At 30.9% G+C, this 7,500-nt stretch overlaps 1 protein-coding gene across 10 annotated transcripts in view; it reads right to left on the bottom strand.

The window, feature by feature from the left end:
- Nucleotides 1-7,500, bottom strand: part of how (protein held out wings) — a 72,004-nt gene that overhangs the window by 25,346 nt on the left and 39,158 nt on the right. The gene's annotated exons all lie outside the window — the stretch shown is intronic.

Raw genomic sequence — 7,500 nt, 5'->3', positions numbered from 1 at the left:
CGCTCAAGGTCAAACGAGTAAATGGGATGTGACTAACTGGCCGATAGTCCGAGACGGTTAAAGGGCCCAAATGTAATTAATGAGGGCAATTGAACGTGGGATCATTTCTTGCATCTTCACATCTCTCTCTCTCTCTCTCTCTCTCTTTCTTTCTCTCTCTTGCTAATTGGTAATATAAAAAAAAAAAAGAAAAACTATTGAAAGTCTTCCGATTGATCGACTACGACGCCCACGACCACATCGTTTGATTAAAAAAAAAAAAAAAAAAAGAAAAAAAAATTGTTTAATTCTTTATTCATGCGTGCACACGTGCATGCATGTGTACGTGTGTGTGTGTGTGTGTTAAAAAAATAGGAAATCAACGATATCTCGTTTTCCTTTTATTTGTTTAATTTATACATTTGTTCTCTTTGTTATATCCTTTTTAATCGCGACTGGTTTTTGTTCAATGATTCATCACCGACTACTAATCTTAGATCATTGAACGAATTTATAAAAGACTTACTTTTTCCCGTAAGAGAGAGAAAGAGAGAGAGAGACAGAGAGAGAGAGAGAGAGAGAGAGAGAGAGAGAGAGAGAGAGAGAGAGACAAAAAATGCCTAAGTTATTACGTAGGATATTCAAAATAACCAAGTTCTTTTGGAGTTTTATTTTTTTCTATAGTCGTAAAAAAAACCCCCGAAGTATTTTCTATGGTCGACAATAATCACGTTTAATTTTTTTTCTTCTCTCTCTCTCTCTCTCTCTTTCTCTCTCTCCTTCCTCTTTCCCTCTTTCTCTCTCTTTTTTTATCGTATTTGTCGGCGAATAATCTGTCCTTGACACAGTGCTGCAATTATGCGTCGGGCGCTGCGCTAACTTTGCTTAGATCTTCGAACGATAATACTCGTCATTAACAAATAAATATGGGAACCTTCCTGTGTATATATATATATATATATATATATATATATATATATATATATATATAAGTAAACATGTGTGTATGTGTGTGTGTGTGTGTGTGTGTGCACGCGTTACTTCTTCGAATTTAATTAAATCTGATTGTACAGAGAATATAAAAAGATTTCTAGGTTACTTTTAAACATCGATTACTCTAATTTCGAAAACTTTTTAGACTTCTAATTAGGATCGTTACTTTTGTAATTTATGAAAGAGAAGAAAACAAAACAAAATCGAGAAAAAAAAAAAGAAAAAGAAGAAGTTGAACCTAAAAGGTCTCAAAGAAATGAATACAATTCATTTGTCAAAATCACTTAGATACTATTAGACCAATCTATATTATAATTATAATTATTATTACAATTAAAGAAATTGTATAAATGAATTTAATTAATTATATATAAGTGTATGTGTAAGATATATGTATGTATATTTATATATATATATGATATCAATATTGTTACAATGTTGTTGTCATATAATATCGTAAATAATAATAATAATAATAATACAAAAAAATGTTTATGCGTAATTTAAATATATAATTGATCGTCAGTTGTTAATCGTATCATTGTCGGTGCTGACATATTATCTTCTGGTTGGATTAAGCGTGGCATTACGTGCACACGGTATGCGCGGGTGCAACGATGCAGACCGTGTTCTAAATGCGATGCCATTTATATCTCCCCGATAATTTACCGTCCTCTTGCGTTACGGAAAGAAGAAGTGTATATATTCTATGTGTATGTATGTGGTTCGCGAAAATACGCGTTAACGAGAGAGACGATGCATATTCCGGATAAACGTCATAAAAGATTCGTGAACCTTTTAATCTTCCTTCTGATCCGTTAAGATTTCGAGAATGTATCAAAGAAAAAAACAAGAGAAAGAAGGAAATTGAAAAAGAAAAAAAAAAATACAATAAAAATTTTGTTTAACTTCCTTCCTACTTTTTTCCTTTTTTTTTTTCTTTTTTTTTAATTTTAATTTTATTCCATCATACATTGTATCTTTTCTTTTCGTTTCAATTTTAATTATATTCCTTTCCTTTAAATATGTAATATAAATGTATTCTTAATTTACGAGTAACAAATTATTATATATATATATATGTGTGTGTGTAAAGAAAATTTTATTTCTCATCAAGGATCGTTTAAATAACTTTCACAGTCAGTTTTAATCATCTTAAACGTCTTCCTGGAAAGTTCGAGGAGACGGTAGCTAGAAGTAGTATAAAATCTAACCAGTCAGTTTCATTACATGATTCATAAATATATCCATACGAGCTACGAGGATTGGTCAATCATTAATAAAAGGAATGCGCGTGGGAACGGTGTCTCATATCCTGTAATTTTTTTTTTTTTAGGATCCTTCCTTTTCCTTCCTCTCACACGCCGAAAGAATGAAAGAAATACAGAGAGAGCGAGAGAGAGAGAGAGAGACAGAGAGACAAAGATAGAAACACACATACAGAGAGAGAGAGAGAGAGAGAGTAGAGAAGACGCAAATTATTTGTCGTCTTTGAACTCGCTAGTAACGTCTTATCGAGAAATGTACGAGACAGAGAGAAAGAGAAAGAGATAGAGAGAGACAGATAGATAGATAGATAGATAGATAGATAGATAGAGAGAGTGAGAGAGAGAGAGAGAAACGAGGTGGGGCTAAATAGTTAACGACAAAGATGGCGACCAGAGTGGCAAGCCCATGCTAAGAAATCCCTTTTGTCGCTTATGTAAACGATTATAAATACTTGTTCTCTCTTATAGCAAGGTAATCTTCGACGAATGAGAAAAAGTATATGGAATAAGAATGATACAAAAAAAAAAAAAAAAGAAAAGAAAAAAAAAGAAAAAAAAAAAAATTAACCATTGAATGATAGAATATGATTGAACTATTTTTTAATCGGATTATTTCCTTTCTCTTTTCCTTTTTTTTTTCTTTCCTTACCTGTTAAAAGTAAAAAGGAAAACAAAAAAAAAAAAAAATATTGATCAATTTCTTTTTCTCTCGACTGGGTCAATCTTTCTTTTTTTTTTCCTTTTTTCTTTTTTCTTTTTCTTTTTTTACTTTTTTACTTTGTCACTCTTTTTCTTTTTACTTCGTATGTTTTCTTTTCTCTTGCCGTTTAAAAGTAAAAAAAGAAACAAAGGGGGAAAATAAATAAATAAATATTGAACGGCACAATGTGAAACAATCTCTCTTGTTTTTTTTTTTTTTTTTTTTTTCTTTCGTCTAGTTTATTTTCCTTTTTTTACTATGTCCGTTCGTCTGCTTCTTTTTTCCATTTTTCTTTTTCCCTTTTCACATACTTTATTCCTGATCCGTTTGTTTATGATTTATTTTTTTTTTTCTTTTCCTTTTCTTTTCATATTTCATTTGTTCCTTTTTCTTTCCTTCCTTCCTTCCTTTTTACAGATATATTTTTTTTTACTCGTAAAGCATCACGTCATCGTTGAACAATAAAAATACTCCGTACCCATGTAATCATTCGTTAATTATCCTGAAGGAAGACTAATCGATTTAAACTCGTTTCTAAATGTTTTTTATTCGATCGTTACATCATCATCATCATCATCATCATCATCATCATCATCATCATCATCATCATCATCATTATCTTCGTCATCATTGTCGTCATCATCATCATCGTTCGTCTCCGATCTTACCAAAAACGTCAAACGTGCCCGAATTTGGATCGATTCTCTACCCACTCGTGTAAAAAAAAAAAAAAAAAAAATAAAAAAAAACATAATACAAAACCAAGAATAACAAGCCGTTCCTTTTAATTCTTTCCTTCTTCGTTCGTTATTTTTTTTTTCCTTCTTTTGTTTTCTTTCATAGACGAATTTTCGAGCATGAGATTTATCCTCAATAACACGTCGTTTTGAAATATCGAATTGCGTGAGAAGGTTAAAATGTTCTTTAGATCTATTCGTCTCTTTCTTGATGATTACAAAATGCAAACGCACGTGTGGTCGAGATCACGGAAGAAAATCAGGACACGACGGAGACATTATTTCCTGTACGCCGTCAGCGATTTAGAGAAGTAAATGTAACATCGCGATGATCTCAGAGCTTCGTCGTTTAAACGTTATTATCATTATCATTATCATCTGTACCAGAATGACTTAAGCATTCATCAAGCTTACTCTTTGACAATCGATCTTTTTTCCCGAATTATTTCTTATATCATATGTATATATATATATATTCTTCTTTTATTTTATTTTCTTTTATTAATAATAATAAATATAATAATAAAATAATAATAATGTTAATAATGAGATAATATAATTATTAATATATTATGACATTATTTTATCATCATATTGTTTATTTTTCCCAAGAAGAACAAAAAAAAAAAAATAAAGAGAAGGAAAAATATTTATTCATAATACAACATATATAATATTATATCATAATATCAACACGGAATAAATAATTTTCTTTATCGTTATCATCGTCATATCATTGATTAATGTTCTTTCTTTCTTTCTTTCTTTCTATCTTTCTTTTTTCTTTTCTTTTCTTTTCTTTTTCTTTTTCTTTTTTTTTTTTTTTTGTTTTGTTCAGATGAAACTAAGTAAGCACAAACGTGATATGTCTACGTTGACTTTGGCACACACGGCAGACGTAAAATGCATCAATGAATTTTCTCAATAGTGCTGTAGATAATCCAGTTAGAATTAATCTAGCTAATGTCTAGGGCGAACGAGATGAATTAGACTTGTCTAGTCGGTTAATCGTAGCCGCATTGTTTGACATATATGAACCGTAATTCGAGTGTCGAGTTTACAATATGCGTAAAGAACATGATATTATGTATATGTTTATGTACATACATATATATATATGTATGTGTTTATATATATATATATATAAAGTGGGAGTGATGTTTTTGCGAGTATTGCAATATTTATATCGGTCAGTAGAGGTAGTTACTAATTTTATTGGCCACGGTTATGCGTGCTCGTTGAAACGAGAGCATAGCTGTCCCATGGAATTATTCATCCATTAGCTCGAAAACATTTATCTTCGAACATTCAGAAACTGTTAGAGAGATGCGCACAGATATTATGTATTTCGAGAGAATGAAAATTTTGAAGAAGAAAAAAAAAAGGTAAAAAAAAAAGAAAAAAAGAAAAAGAAAAATAGTAATAAAAGGAAGACGATATATTTTGTAATAAATTAGAACGTTCGATCGATGATTAAACGTCGATAAGAAATGATAGAATATATCCTCTCTATGATCTGTATTAAACTAATATAGCAGATCGTCTTCGATCTAACGATTGTCTATTTCTATATTTTTATTCTAGGTCTACTCCCTTTTTTTTTTTTTCCCTACAAATGATAATTAATTCTTGATTATATATAATGCCATTCTATGAGATTATTTAAAATTGAAATATTTGTCAAAATGAAAGGATATTGATTTATTTAGAATGGATCATAAATTTTGCAAAAATAATAAAAATAATAATAATAATAATAATTAGAGAAAAAAAGAGGAAAAAATTGTAAATCAAAAGTTCGGTACAATAAATAAATAAATAAATATGTAGATCGACTATGTGGTAACAATAAAAAATTTTAAAAAGTTGTGAACACATAAACCTACAAAAGTGTAATTTCCATCGATGATAAAAAGTTCGAAGAAGGAGAAAAACAGAAAAGAAAAGAAAAGAGAAGAGAAGAAAAAAAAAAAGAAAGAAAGAAAGAAAGAAAGAAAGAAAATTCAATGAAAAATCACATAGTTGAACGGATACTAAGAAAAGTAATGGCTAATGTTATCGAACTAAATAGCTAACTAATTAGCTGGATTCTTTCATTGTGAAATACGTTTGACAGAAATCCTTTATGGTCCTGAGAGGAAACTACATGCTTATCCGCAACATTTGTCGCAACTCGTTGCAAACTTAGTCCGACGGTTCCACGACATCGTCCGACTTAAAGCCTTTAATCAGCGGCCATTAAATGATCGCGACACGTGTCGACACCTTCAAAGTAGATGCCAAAAGTGTGTCATCTTTTGGCTTATGAAAAGATGCCACACCAACGATTTCGAAATTCCTTTTGACGTACCAACCGATGCTCCCGTTTTTCGGAGACCATTTCGAATTTCCGTATTACGTTCCTTCCTCCCACCCTCTCTCTCTCTCTCTCTCTCTTGCATTTTGATATTCTTACATGATATTTTAGATCATACGTGATATAAATTAAATCAACTAATCGTATATATCACTGGAAGGAATAACATTAATTTTAACTTTCTTTTTAACTTTTTACTTCATGAATTCCATAAAAGAGAAATGTGTTTTCAATATTTTTTTTCTCTTTCTTTCCTTTCTTTTTCATTTTTTTTCTTTTTTCTTTTTTCTTTTAATCTGTGACGTAGGTCATTTAAAAAAGAACCGAAAAATTCTTCGCAATCGTACAGGCGCTCTAAGAACTGAAGAAGAACATAAATTTCTACGTTCTCCCGTGGTCTCCATAAAACAAAAAAAGAAGAAAACAAAAAAAAAAAAAAAACAAAAAAACAAAAAAGAAGAAGAAGAATCAGTGCCAATTTTCAATATTGTGTTTTCTATACAGATATATAATTCATTAGGGAAAGAAAGAAAAGAAAAAATTCTACAGATCGTACGGACTATAAGAATTACAAGAAAAAAAAACAAAAAAAAAAATAAAAAAAAAGAATAATAATAATAATAATAATAATAAATTACAAGATTATTCTATTTTTTCTTACGGACTTGAAAAAAAAAAGAGAGAGAGAGAGAGAGAGAGAAAAAAAAATTAGAGCCAATTCTCAGCATTGTGTTCAATATAATTTATATATGTATATATATATATATATATATATATATATATATATATATAAACAAAAAAAAATACAGGTTACATAGAGACTCTAAGAGAACGAGAAAGCTAATAAACTTCAACGGTACCTCGTAAAACTTGCTTTATAAAAAAAGAAGAAAAAAAAAAAAAAAGAAAAAAGAAAAAATAAAAGAAAAAGAAAAAGAAGATGAAGAAGAAGAAGAAGAAGAAGAAGAAGAAGGAGAAGAAAGTTAAGAACAGAAAATCTCCCTTCGTAATTCACGAAAGCAATAAAATCGTACGTTCGCCGTGGTCGTCGTCCGTTCTCTAAAATCAACCGACCGATCGACCAACCGACCAACCGACCAATCGACCGACCGAGCGACCGACCGACCGACCGACCGACCGACCGACCAACCGACCGGCCGATCGAACGAGCGAGCGAGAGAGCGAGAGAGCGAGCGAGGTGGTGGTATATACGTTATCGTAAGGAAAAAATCAGCTTTCTACTTTCTCACAAATCAAGTTTCGCAGTGGCGGCCGCCCTGGTGCTGTTGTTACTTCGAGAGAGTCAGTCGTATAAGAGGAGAAGGGAGAGTCGGAGAAAATATGTTCGCGTTGCCTTAAATCCTCTCTCTTTTCTCTCTCTCTCTCTCTCTCTCTCTCTCTTTCTATCTCTCTCTCTTTCTCATTTACTCTCTTTCTCTCTCTCTCGTAACAAAAGTTTCGCGATTA

Source organism: Vespa mandarinia, chromosome 4, assembly GCF_050613455.1.
Source record: "Vespa mandarinia isolate Hongniang chromosome 4, ASM5061345v1, whole genome shotgun sequence".
In the NCBI taxonomy this organism is placed as follows: domain Eukaryota; kingdom Metazoa; phylum Arthropoda; class Insecta; order Hymenoptera; family Vespidae; genus Vespa; species Vespa mandarinia.
The sequence above is the reverse complement of the archived record's forward strand: the minus strand, read 5'-3'. Positions and strand labels throughout refer to the sequence as shown.